General features: G+C 51.9%; 2 long non-coding RNA genes across 2 annotated transcripts; one reads left to right on the forward strand and one right to left on the reverse strand.

Moving 5' to 3' along the window:
• The first annotated feature begins 538 nt into the window (after nucleotides 1-538).
• On the forward strand, nucleotides 539-4,786 carry LOC149431492 (uncharacterized). Its single transcript, XR_016309256.1, has 2 exons — nucleotides 539-673; nucleotides 4,688-4,786. It is a non-coding gene; the product is annotated as an uncharacterized LOC149431492 (long non-coding RNA).
• Nucleotides 4,787-7,542: 2,756 nt separating this feature from the next.
• Nucleotides 7,543-12,927, reverse strand: LOC149431493 (uncharacterized). The gene is made up of 3 exons (XR_016309255.1): nucleotides 12,766-12,927; nucleotides 11,142-11,235; nucleotides 7,543-7,920 (listed from the first exon to the last, which is right to left on the reverse strand). It is a non-coding gene; the product is annotated as an uncharacterized LOC149431493 (long non-coding RNA).
• Between the last annotated feature and the right edge of the window lie 238 nt (nucleotides 12,928-13,165).

A 13,165-nucleotide genomic window follows, 5' to 3' on the forward strand; every position in this document is an offset into this window, starting at 1 on the left:
CCACTCCGCAGTGTTGCCACCCGCCATACAACTCCGCAGTGTCGCCACCCGTCGTGTGACCCCGCAGTGTCGCCACCCGTCGTGCGACCCCGCAGTGTCGCCACCCGTCGTGCGACCCCGCAGTGTCGCCACCCGTCGTGCGACCCCGCAGTGTCGCCTCCCGTCGTTTAACCCCGCAGTGTCGCCACCCGCCATGCGACCCCGCAGTGTCGCCACCCGCCATACGACCCCGCAGTGTCGCCACCCGCCATGTAACCCCGCAGTGTCGCCACCCGCCATGTAACCCCGCAATGTCGCCACCCGTCATACAACCCCGCAGTGTCGCCACCTGTTGTGTAACCCCGCAGTGTCGCCGCCCATCATACGACCCCGCAGTGTTGCCACCCACCATACAACCCCGCAGTGTCGCCACCCGGCATACGACTCCGCAGTGTCGCCACCCGTCCTACAACCCTGTAGTGTCACCACCCGTCATACACTGGCTTGAATACAAACTGCTGTATTATGATTGTTCTATCCTTAACTCCGCCCCCACCAGTTCTTACAGAGGGTGTGTATGAGAGCCACATGGAGGGTGCAGCAAACAAAGACTTGGGGCTGGGAGTGAAGCTGGTCAGTAGCAGCCTCCAGTCCAGGCTGGAACTTCTCAGACCAAGAAAAATAGCAGAAACAGGTACGGACCTTCCAGGAGGGGTAACGCATGGAGGCGGTAAATCTGGGTGTAGCTCCAGTAGAGGTTCTGTTTTCCCGAAGGCTGCACCTTTGTCGCAGCGCGTTGGATGTCCAGAACGTCATTAAGGCATTGTTACATTTTGGAATAGCCAAAAGGGTGATAAGTCAGGGGAATAAGGTGGTCGGTCAAGTTTTGGAATGGATTTCTGGGCCAGGAACTCATGAACACGTAACGCATCTTGTGCAGGAGCATTGTCGTGGTGGAGAATCCGCGTGTCAGGCCAGAGTTCCGGTCTTTTCCTCCAAACAGATTCCCGTCACTTTTTCATTTTCCACATTTGCATCCGTCCTTTGCATTTTTGGCTGCCCACTTGTGTCCGTGTATATCTTCTCGCCCCTCCTTAAACCGCCTATGCCATTCAAAAACACTTTCTGCATGGAGTGTTCATCATAGGTCTGTTGCACTCGCACTTTTGTCAATTTTCACGCAAAATGTCATGTTAATCCGCTGCTCCAGATTCTTGTCATTCATTTTCCACCAACAGCACAACGCACACCCCCGTTATTTCTTCTACTACTCCGTAAGGCTGAGTCAACTGATCGGCAACCCAGAGGAGTGCAACGTAAAACATGGCAGAACACGCCGGAGTGCGAATGGCTGTGTGACTCGCCCCCATAGGGACATTCCAGGAATGAAATCATCACCCCTCGTACATAGAGATCAGATTATGGGGGTTCACTATATGGCCGAAAGGCTGTGAACACACCTATATGAGCTTGCGGGACATCCCATTCCAAAACCACGGCCATTTAATATGGGGTTTCCTCCTATCCCATCCTCCACTCTTCCTGGCAGGCTTTCCACAACATATTGGAGGGTGTTTGAATGAAAAGACTTGGCTCGCCATCGGCGTTCCAATTCATCCCAAAGGTGTTCAGTAGGGTTGAGGTCAAGGCTGTGTTGGGCGCTCGAGTTCCTCCATGCCAAACTGATCAGACCATGTCCTTATGGAGCTGACTCCACTATTCTGGGAAGGGTTCCTACAAAATTTTGGAATGCATCTGTGGGAATTTGTGCCAGTTGTAAGGACAGGTACCGATGATGGATGAGAAGGCGCTGCTCACAACCCAATTCATCCCAAAGATGTTCAGTAGGGTTGAGGTCGGGGCTCTGTGTTGGACACTCAAGTTCCTCCGCACTAAACTGCTCACACCGTTTATGGAGCTGACTCCACTATTCTGGGAAGGGTTCCTACAAAATTTTGCAATGCATCTGTGGGAATTCATCCCAAAGGTTTTCAATAGGGTTGAGGTCAGGTACTGATGTTGGATGGGAAGACCTGGCTCACCAGCAGCGTTCCATTTCATCCCAAAGGTGTTCAGTAGGGTTGAGGTCAGGGCTCTGTGTTGGACACTCAAGTTCCTCCACACCAGACTGATCACATCTACACAACAGGAAGTGAGATTTTATCCAAAGTGACAAGAAATCATTAGACAGTTGTCCACACTGGAAGAATTCTCTCTTCCTCTGCTGGTGACAACTGCCAGTTGTGAGATCAGGTACTGATGATGGATGAGAAGGCCTTGCTCACAACCCAATTCATCCCAAAGATGTAGGGTTGAGGTCAGGGCTCTGTGTTGGACACTCAAGTTCCTCCATGCCAAACTAATCACATCTACACAACAGGAAGTGAGAACTTCTCCAAAGTGACAAGAAATCATTAGACAGTTGTCACCAGCAGAGGAAGAGAGAATTCTTCCAGTGTGGACAACCGTCTAATGATTTCTTGTCACTTTGGAGAAATTCTCACTTCCTGTTGTGTAGATGTGATCAGTTTGGGGTGGAGGAACTTGAGTGTCCAACACAGAGCCCTGACCTCAACCCTACTGAACACCTTTAGGATGAAATGGAACGCTGATGGTGAGCCAGGTCTTCTCATCCAACATCAGTACCTGACCTAAACCCTATTGAAAACCTTTGGGATGAATTGGGTTGCGAGCAAGGCCTTCTCATACATCATCAGTACCTGACCTCACAACTGGCAGTTGTCACTAGCAGAGGAAGAGAGAATTCTTCCAGTGTGGACAACTGCCAGTTGTGAGGTCAGGTACTGATGATGGATGAGAAGGCCTTGCTCACAACCCAATTCATCCCAAAGATGTTGAGGTCGGGGCTCTGTGTTGGACCCTCTTGTTCCTTCACACCAAACTTCTCACACCGTTTATGGAGCTGACTCCATTATTCTGGGAAGGGTTCCTATAAAAATTTGGAATGCATCTGTGGGAATTTGTGCCAGTTGTGAGGTCAGGTACTGATGATGTATGAGAAGGCCTTGCTCACAACCCAGTTCATCCCAAAGGTTTTCAATAGGGTTGAGGTCAGGTACTGATGTTGGATTAGAAGACCTGGCTCACCATCAGCGTTCCATTTCATCCCTTGTGTGTTCAGTAGGGTTGAGGTCAGGGCTCTGTGTTGGACACTCAAGTTCCTCCACCCCAAACTGATCACATCTACACAACAGGAAGTGAGAATTTCTCCAAAGTGACAAGAAATCAGACAGTTGTCCACACTGGATAATTTCTCTCTTCCTTTGCTTGTGACAACTGTCTAATGATTTATTATCACTTTGGAGAAATTCTCACTTCCTGTTGTGTAGATGTGATCAGTTTGGCATGGAGGAACTTGAGTGTCCAACACAGAGCCCTGACCTCAACCCTACTGAACACCTTTGGGATGAAATGGAACGCTGATGGTGAGCCAGGTCTTCTCATCCAACATTAGTACCTGACCTCAACCCTATTGAAAACCTTTGGGATGAATTGGGTTGTGAGCAAGGCCTTCTCATACATCATCAGTACCTGACCTCACAACTGGCAGTTGTCACTAGCAGAGGAAGAGAGAATTCTTCCAGTGTGGACAACTGCCAGTTGTGAGGTCAGGTACTGATGATGGATGAGAAGGCCTTGCTCACAACCCAATTCATCCCAAAGATGTTGAGGTCGGGGCTCTGTGTTGGACCCTCTTGTTCCTTCACACCAAACTTCTCACACCGTTTATGGAGCTGACTCCATTATTCTGGGAAGGGTTCCTATAAAAATTTGGAATGCATCTGTGGGAATTTGTGCCAGTTGAGAGGTCAGGTACTGATGATGGATGAGAAGGCCTTGCTCACAACCCAGTTCATCCCAAAGGTTTTCAATAGGGTTGAGGTCAGGTACTGATGTTGGATTAGAAGACCTGGCTCACCATCAGCGTTCCATTTCATCCCTTATGTGTTCAGTAGGGTTGAGGTCAGGGCTCTGTGTTGGACACTCAAGTTCCTCCACCCCAAACTGATCACATCTACACAACAGGAAGTGAGAATTTCTCCAAAGTGACAAGAAATCATTAGACAGTTGTCCACACTGGAAGAATTCTCTCTTCCTCTGGTGGTGGCAACTGAACATTTTGGATTCACTGTCAATTTTTGCTGTGGTGACAGTGGTCGCTGGGACATATAAAGAGGGTAAATCATCCCAGCGGGGACACTGACAGCAACCTGGTAGAGTCAGCAGCGGGCCTTACCCACTTTCCTGCCCGGGGAGCAACATTACTCCCCTCAGACTTGACACCACGGGTTAGCTTAGCTCAGTCATCGTGGAAGTTTTTTTGTTGATACTCGAACCACACCAACCAAGGAGGTAGCAAGTCACCCCCAATACTGGCCATCCCCAGGCACTGAAAAGGTAGTGGGCCCAGACATCTTTCTGTCCATAAATAGGAAGAGACCAGGTAGCAAGGATAGAGGAAAACCCCACCAGCAAGGGGGTTGGTGGAGGACTTCCACCAACTGGAGGAGACAACTAGCAGGACTTCCTGTCCCTTTTTTGAGTGTTTTTGGTGAAGTGTGTCCTCTGGGAGGAGGTGCCCATCATCTCTGTCATGTGCTGTCCTGGAAGAGGATTTGGGAAAAACAAATTTTGGAGTAATGAAGAATGGAGATGATGATTCTAAACTTGTCGTTTTCTCTTCCAGGTCAATCTTCAGGATTCTGATTCACATTTATTACCAGCTATGGAAGTTATGAAATCTGTTTTACTACCTTGTAATATTTAAATAAAATTTGAGAATTTACATTTTTGTCTGATAGATTCCTTCAATGTGGGTAAAGACATTAGACTGAGGTAGGACCAGCCAGGAATGTCACATAAAGATGATCGATTGGGGTCTACGCCTCTGCTCCATGGTAGGCTCTAGGGGGTACACTATGCACTCCCCAACCCCCCCCGGAGATTTCAGTTGTGCGCACCCTCCCTCCCCAATGCTGTGCTGGTTATCTTCCATCCCTGCACTGGATGGGAGAAGATCAAGGTCAGATCTAGCCTGATGTGAAGATGCAGTAAAAGATGGCAGAGGATAGGGCCAGCAGTTTGAACGATGTATTTTCAGTAGGGGGTGCGGTTTGCTCAAATCCCAATATAAATATAATTCTGTGCTAATATTCCAACATAAATTGGTAAAAAGAAATTATATTATCTAGAAAAGGTGAAAAAAAAAATAAAATGTCCATAAAAGTGCAGTCTTGATGATAATTGCTCAGTGTTCGTGTTCCTTTACCATACAGTATCCATGTTTCACCCAATCAGAAAGCAATGCTTTAATCACTCACCAGGCCAATATGACCTCTTTAATGAAAAAGGTGGTCTCATGCCCTTCTTTGGCCAATCGGGGTATGGAATTTCCAAGATGGTGTAATAACATCAGAGCTCCAGCCATTATATCCATCTTCAGAGATCCCTACATTGTGCCAGACATCTGTACACTGCATCCTATATCAATAATATGAGGGGAGGGACTAATGGTTGTGTTATTGATCTTGATGGAGAAGTCGGGGGAGGGGGCACAGTCTGGAGGGAATAGTAAGAGCTCCGTTTTGGAAAGATTGACTTTGAGGAAGTGGAGTGACATCCATGCCGATATGTCACTTAGTAGGTTAGTAATGCGAGAGGAGGAGTGAGGTGGGGAGGAGACTGAAGGGGTGAGGTGAGGGGTAGAAAGATAGATTTGTGTGTCATCAGCATAGAGATGATACTTAAAGCCATGGGGGATTATCAAGGGGCCAAGGGAGGAGGTGTAGATGGAGAAGAGAAGGACAGAACCTTGAGGGACCCCAACAGAAAGAGGAAGGGAGAAGGCAGCGTTATAGGTAATGCTGAAGGAGCGCTGCGATAGGTAAGAGGAGAACCAGAAGAGAGAAAAGTCTTAGAGGCCAAGAGAGTGGAGTTTTTGAGGAGGGGGGGATGTCAACAGTATGAAAAGTCGCGGAGAGGTCAAGTAGTAAGAGGACAGAGTAGAGGCCCTCCGGCTGGGACGAGTAGCGACCATTGGTTGGGACGAGTACGGAGTAGAGGGCATTGGTTGGGACGAGTACGGAGTAGAGGGCATTGGTTGGGACGAGTACGGAGTAGAGGGCATTGGTTGGGACGAGTACGGAGTAGAGGGCATTGGTTGGGACGAGTACGGAGTAGCGGCCACCGGTTGGGACGAGTACGGAGTAGCGGCCACCGGTTGGGACGAGTACGGAGTAGCGGCCACCGGTTGGGAAGAGTACGGAGTAGCGGCCACCGGTTGGGAAGAGTACGGAGTAGCGGCCACCGGTTGGGAAGAGTACGGAGTAGCGGCCACCGGTTGGGAAGAGTACGGAGTAGCGGCCACCGGTTGGGAAGAGTACGGAGTAGCGGCCACCGGTTGGGAAGAGTACGGAGTAGCGGCCACCGGTTGGGAGGAGTACGGAGTAGCGGCCACCGGTTGGGAGGAGTACGGAGTAGCGGCCACCGGTTGGGAGGAGTACGGAGTAGCGGCCACCGGTTGGGAGGAGTACGGAGTAGCGGCCATTGGTTTTAGCGGTTAGTAGATCATTAGTGAGGTTTAGTAGGGCAGTGTCAGTGGAGTGTAGAGAGCAAAAGCCAGACTGTAAAGGGCTAAGAAGGTTGTTGTCAGTGAGGGAGGAGCTCAGGCGATTGTAGACTAAGCGTTCTAGGAGTTTCGAGGTAAACGGGAGCAGGGAGATGGGTCTCAAGTTGTTCACGTTGGTGGGGTCCAGGGAGGGCAGGTTGGTGGGGTCCAGGGAGGGCAGGTTGGTGGGGTCCAGGGAGGGCTTTTTAATTATCACAGTGATGTGTGCGTGCTTTAGAGGGGAAGGTGCCAGTAGAGAGGGAAAGATGGAAGATGTGAGGGAGCGTAGGATGGAAGAAGAGGGTGACCGTAGTAGTTGAGAGGGGACAGGATCCAGTGTTAGGGATCTGTACATTGTGTCAGAGCCCAGAGATACATAAACTGTTTCCAACATCAGAAAAAGGGGGCTCACCTATCACAGGTGAGCATGTGACCACAGGCCTGACGTGTGGTGATGGGGTCCCTTCCTCTCAGCCAATCAGACACCCACCTGCCCTCAAGTCTGAATCTAATTAGCAGTTGAGGTTGAAAAGCTCCATCCCTTGGTGGACACCTACAGCCACCCCTTTTGTATTGAGACACACCGCTACATTTATGTTCAGGAAAAACACATCTAAAAAAGAGAAAAGGCAAAAATTGCTCCTGCACAGGGGCCCTTTTAGCTGATTTCTCACCATTCCAAAGGGCCCATTCACATTTATAGTTGACGTCATTGACTGACCCTTCTATGCACGTAATCCATGTGACAGTGGGAGAGCCCCCAGCCACCTCTCATCCCAGTCAAAACACGCCCTATGTCCTGGGTGGTCCTTCTGGAGGGTCTGCACTGATGGCATGTCCACCCCCGGGGCTTATGGCATGGGCAATACCATTCTGTCCCCTTTCCTCAGCACGAAAATGATTGGATTATCTTCTCCATCCAGGAACATCAATCATCACACTTATAAAATATTTATTAAAATAAGTTTTCCCAAAATGAGCTCTGTACATAGCCAGCAGGCCATCCCGAATCCCCCCCCCCCCCCCAAAATGTGTGTGAATGGTATGGTCCAAGTATCCACAGAGTACACCAGTCCTGACCGATCGCAAGTTTCTCTTTAAGAAGCTCCCACAGTGAATGGGGAGCCGTGACTGGATGACAAGTCTGGGCGGAGTTATCACGCCACAGTCAGCATCAGCTTCTCCTTCTTCTTCCGCTTCCTCCTCTTCTCCTCGAACCTCTCGGTGGCGTCTGCAAAGAACAGGACTTCCTCCTTGGCTTCAATCTCTCGCTTTAAGAAGTGTAGGGCGGCCATATTTACCCCCATGACGTCCTAGAGAAAGGAGAGGCAACGGGATCAGTGGGGCGAACGGAAGGTGGATCGGTAGGGGGAACGGAAGGGGGAACGGAAGGGGGAACGGAAGGGGGAACGGAAGGGGGAACGGAAGGGGGATCGGTAGGGGGATCGGTAGGGGGATCGGAAGGGGGATCGGTAGGGGGAACGGTAGGGGGAACGGAAGGGGGAACGGAAGGGGGAACGGAAGGGGGATCGGTAGGGGGATCGGTAGGGAGAACAGACGGGGGAACAGACGGGGGAACAGACGGGGGAACAGACGGGGGAACAGACGGGGGAACAGACGGGGGAACAGACGGGGGATCGGTAGGGGGAACAGAAGGGGGATCGGTAGGGGGAACAGAAGGGGGATCGGTAGGGGGAACAGAAGGGGATCAGAAGGGGGATCGGAAGGGGATCAGGGTTTCTCTTTCTAAACTCTTGCCTCCCATGTGCGATGACAAAGAGGGTGGGCGTTAACATCCACATGCGTCCACAGATGGGTGTGGTTTCTGTGCCGAGAGCGTGCTGCTGTCATATACCGCGTTTGGTCTCTGGTCATGATCGGGACCCTATAAAAGCCCCCAATCATGAGATCCCTGAGACGGCCAATCACAGTGGTCACATGATTGTAAGTTAATTCCACCAACCTGGGCATAAAGACTGGCTTAACCGCCGCCCTATAGCAGATGTACTGCTACAGGGTGGCACAGCTGTGCAAAATCACTGGGTAGGGAGTGCACGTGCCACCCTGCTGGCAACACTGTTGGTGGCTAGAGATGTCAATCACCGGGCCCGGCCGGTGATTCCCCCGTTGGCACTCGGCGATCGTCGGGGAAAGCTGACAGGAGAAGAGACCTGTGTTGTTTACACACAGACATCTCCTGTCAGCATGGACATGCTGCTTTGTATCTCTGCACAGCAGCATGTCTCTCTAGTAAAACAGCACACAGTTAACCCTTTGATCGCCCTCATGTAAACCCCTTCCTGCCCAGTGCCATTAGTACAGTGTCAGTGCTTTTTATTAGCACTAATCACCGTATTGGTGTCACTGGGGATATCAGTGACACCAAGTCAGTCGTCCCCCCCCCCCCCCCCAGTGTCAGAATGTCCACCACAGTCCCACTATAAGTCGCTGATCGCCGCCATTACTAGTATAAAATAAATCCCAGTATCTATACCGCCATTTGTAGACGCGGTAACTTTCACGTAAACCAATTCATTTACACATATCGGGATTTTTTATTTTAACAAAGACATTTGGAAAGAATACATTTTGGCCTAAATTTATGACAAAATTACATTTTTTTACAATTTCTTTTTTGGACAGGTTTTATAGCAAAAAAAGTAAAAAATATTTTTATTTTTTGCACTATAAACAAAAAAAGACAACTGCAGAGGAGATCAAATACCACCAAAGGAAAGCTCTATTTGTGGGGAAAAAAAAGGACGTAAATTGGGTGCAGCGTTGCATGACCGCGCAACTGTCAGTTAAGGTAACGCAGTGCCGGTCAGGAAGGGGGGGGGGTTAAACCTTCACAGAGGGCAAGTGGTTAACCCCTCGCCCTCCAGAGGATCCCCCCCCCCCCTTCCTGACCAGGCCATTTATGTGCTGCGGCGCTGCGTTACCGTAACTGACAATTGCGCGGTCGTGCAGGTCTCTCCTCTATCACTGTTCCTCAGTGATCGCTGGGAGCTGATGAGGGATCTCTGGCCGGGACACAGTGATTGACATCTGAAGCCGCCAATAGCGAGTTCAGTAGGGCCACGCGCACGTCCCCTACCCAGAAATGCAAAAGTGATTTTGCGCAGCCCTGCCGCGCCCAGGAGGGAAGCGGTAAAGGAATACAGGGCTAAGCAAGATGGCCTTTTATACTTTGCATATTTATTTTTTAGCCCTGACCATAATAACTCATAAAATATGGATTATTATGTAGCATTTGACCCAGCCAGAAGGTGGCGCTCTTTCCTCATTTTCCTAATCAGAAGGGTCAACAGGCAGTTTCAATCAGACAAATGGGGCTGCAAAGCAAGCAGCATCTACTGTGATACTTCAGATAACCCATAGTGCTCTAGGATAGTGGTCTCCAAACTGTGGACTGGGGGCCAGATTGTGGCCCTTTGCTTGCCATTCTCCAGACCTTGAGACCCTATTCCTCCCACTGACACCAATGATGGGGCACTATTCCTCCCACCGACACCAATGATGGGGCACTATTCCTCCCACCGACACCAACGATGGGGCACTATTCCTCCCACCGACACCAACGATGGGGCACTATTCCTCCCACCGACACCAACGATGGGGCACTATTCCTCCCACCGACACCAACGATGGGGCACTATTCCTCCCACCGACACCAACGATGGGGCACTATTCCTCCCACCGACACCAACGATGGGGCACTATTCCTCCCACCGACACCAACGATGGGGCACTATTCCTCCCACCGACACCAACGATGGGGCACTATTCCTCCCACCGACACCAACGATGGGGCACTATTCCTCCCACCGACACCAACGATGGGGCACTATTCCTCCCACCGACACCAACGATGGGGCACTATTCCTCCCACCGACACCAACGATGGGGCACTATTCCTCCCACCGACACCAACGATGGGGCACTATTCCTCCCACCGACACCAACGATGGGGCACTATTCCTCCCACCGACACCAACCATGGGGCACTATTCCTCCCACCGACACCAACCATGGGGCACTATTCCTCCCACCGACACCAACCATGGGGCACTATTCCTCCCACCGACACCAACGATGGGGCACTATTCCTCCCACCGACACCAACGATGGGGCACTATTCTCCCACCGACACCAATGATGGGGCACTATTCCTCCCACCGACACCAATCATGGGGCACTATTCCTCCCACCGACACCAATCATGGGGCACTATTCCTCCCACCGACACCAATCATGGGGCACTATTCCTCCCACCGACACCAATGATGGGGCACTATTCCTCCCACTGACACCAATGATGGGGCACTATTCCTCCCACCGACACCAAAAATAATGTATTGCTTACTCCCACACCAGGACAATTTCTACTCCTCCTGGCCACAGTCCGGCCCCCCTGATGTCTGAAGGACAGTAAACTGGCCCCTTGTTTGGAACGTTTGGAGGCCCCAGCTGTAGGATACGGCTAGAATATGAAGATGCTGAATGGAGACAACATGGTGTTTCAGCCTCTTACCCGAACCTCTGACACCCGGGAGATGGTGCAGTTCTTCAAGTCTTCGATGACTCCCAGCATCATCTGGTTGCTGGTGATTTGGCCAAAATGAATCCTGAATACGAGAAGAGGAGGCGGGGAGGAAAGATTCCACATAAATATTGTAGAAAACATCCAAAACAGAACCCCCCCCCCCTCCCCTTCACACCGACTTACAGTGAGTCGCACGATTTCAAATTTTAGTGGCATGCCGATTTGAGTTGTGATTTGAGTGACACCGAGGTCTATGCAAATCGCACCCAAAGTATTGCATGTTCTGACCAAGACGGGACCTCCGGTATGATCACTGGAATGTGGAGCAATGGGGTGCAACTTGGCATGTGATCTGTCAGTCGTATAGCATGGAAATCACATGGCAAGTCGCACCCAGGGTGATCGGGAACTCCCGCAGGTGTAGTGGCACCTCCCCCCCAGTCTTGCGCAGGTGTAGTGGCTCCTCCCCTCTAGTCTTGCGCAGGTGTAGTGGCTCCTCCCCTCGTCTTGCGCAGGTGTAGTGGCTCCTCCCCTCCAGTCTTGCGCAGGTGTAGTGGCTCCTCCCCTCCAGTCTTGCGCAGGCGCCCCGGCTCCTCCCCTCCAGTCTTGCGCAGGCGCCCCGGCTCCTCCCCTCCAGTCTTGCGCAGGCGCCCGGCTCCTCCCCTCCAGTCTTGCGCAGGCGCCCCGGCTCCTCCCCTCCAGTCTTGCGCAGGCGCCCCGGCTCCTCCCCTCCAGTCTTGCGCAGGCGCCCCGGCTCCTCCCCTCCAGTCTTGCGCAGGCGCCCCGGCTCCTCCCCTCCAGTCTTGCGCAGGCGCCCCGGCTCCTCCCCTCCAGTCTTGCGCAGGCGTCCCAAATCCTCCCCTCCAGTCTTGCGCAGGCGTCCCAAATCCTCCCCTCCAGTCTTGCGCAAGCGTACCGGCTCCTCCCCTCCAGTCTTGCGCAGGCGTACCGGCTCCTCCCCTTCAGTTTTGCACAGATGTACTGGCTCCTCCCCTCCAGTCTTGCACAGGTGTACCGGCTCCTCCCCTTCAGTCTTGCACAGGTGTACCGGCTCCTCCCCTTCAGTCTTGCACAGGTGTACCGGCTCCTCCCCTTCAGTCTTGCACAGGTGTACCGGCTCCTCCCCTCCAGTCTTGCACAGGTGTACCGGCTCCTCCCCTTCAGTCTTGCACAGGTGTACCGGCTCCTCCCCTTCAGTCTTGCACAGGTGTACCGGCTCCTCCCCTTCAGTCTTGCACAGGTGTACCGGCTCCTCCCCTTCAGTCTTGCACAGGTGTCCTGGCTCCTCCCCTGGACTGAAATTACTTCTTCTCACAACTTGCATTAGAAGCTCCAGCCAGTCAGATAGAGCTCTGCCTCCTTTCCTGGCTGGAGAACATCCGGCATCATCTAGCTCCTCCCTCCTAAGCCTGACCGTACCTGGCCCCGCCCCTTCCATTCACTGGCTCTCAGCTCACTCAATCGTGTAAGGTCAGCATCACATGTGGGCGCTACCTAGGGAGGTCTACATGCAAATTCAGTCTACCTCCTCCAGACTGCCCCACCCATCGAAGCATAACTCCTCCCAGGATCCCGCCCATTGCTTCCATCAGGGCGGAGTTGACTCATTTACCTGAGCAGGAAGAAGAGGCAGCGGCAGATCAACTCCACCTCCTGGCTGCGGAGGATGTAATCCCGGAAGAGGGCCAGCAGGTCGGGGACGTAGGAGAACGGCAGAACAAGCAGCGACTCCTCCAACTCACTGCAACAAAGAACACATTTCCATGAATTCCATATCCATTCCCTCGCTGCCCCTCCCCCCCTCACTCCCCCCCCCCCCACAACTTCCGGTCTCCTATTTTAGGGATATTTATGAGATGGGAGAAAGTCTACAAAACGCTGTTTAATTCTGTCGCCAGCAGGTGTCGCTGTTCCAGCTGCTTTGTAGGAAGGGGGCTGCGTTGTCAGGGAGCTAAACAGTGACACCTGCTGGTCAGGGGAGGTGGGATGGGTACTAAAGAGCACAGAGGAGA

The sequence above is a fragment of the Staurois parvus genome, unplaced genomic scaffold, assembly GCF_062004578.1.
Source record: "Staurois parvus isolate SC_StPar_1 unplaced genomic scaffold, SC_StPar_1.0 ptg002233l, whole genome shotgun sequence".
Lineage (NCBI taxonomy): Eukaryota > Metazoa > Chordata > Amphibia > Anura > Ranidae > Staurois > Staurois parvus.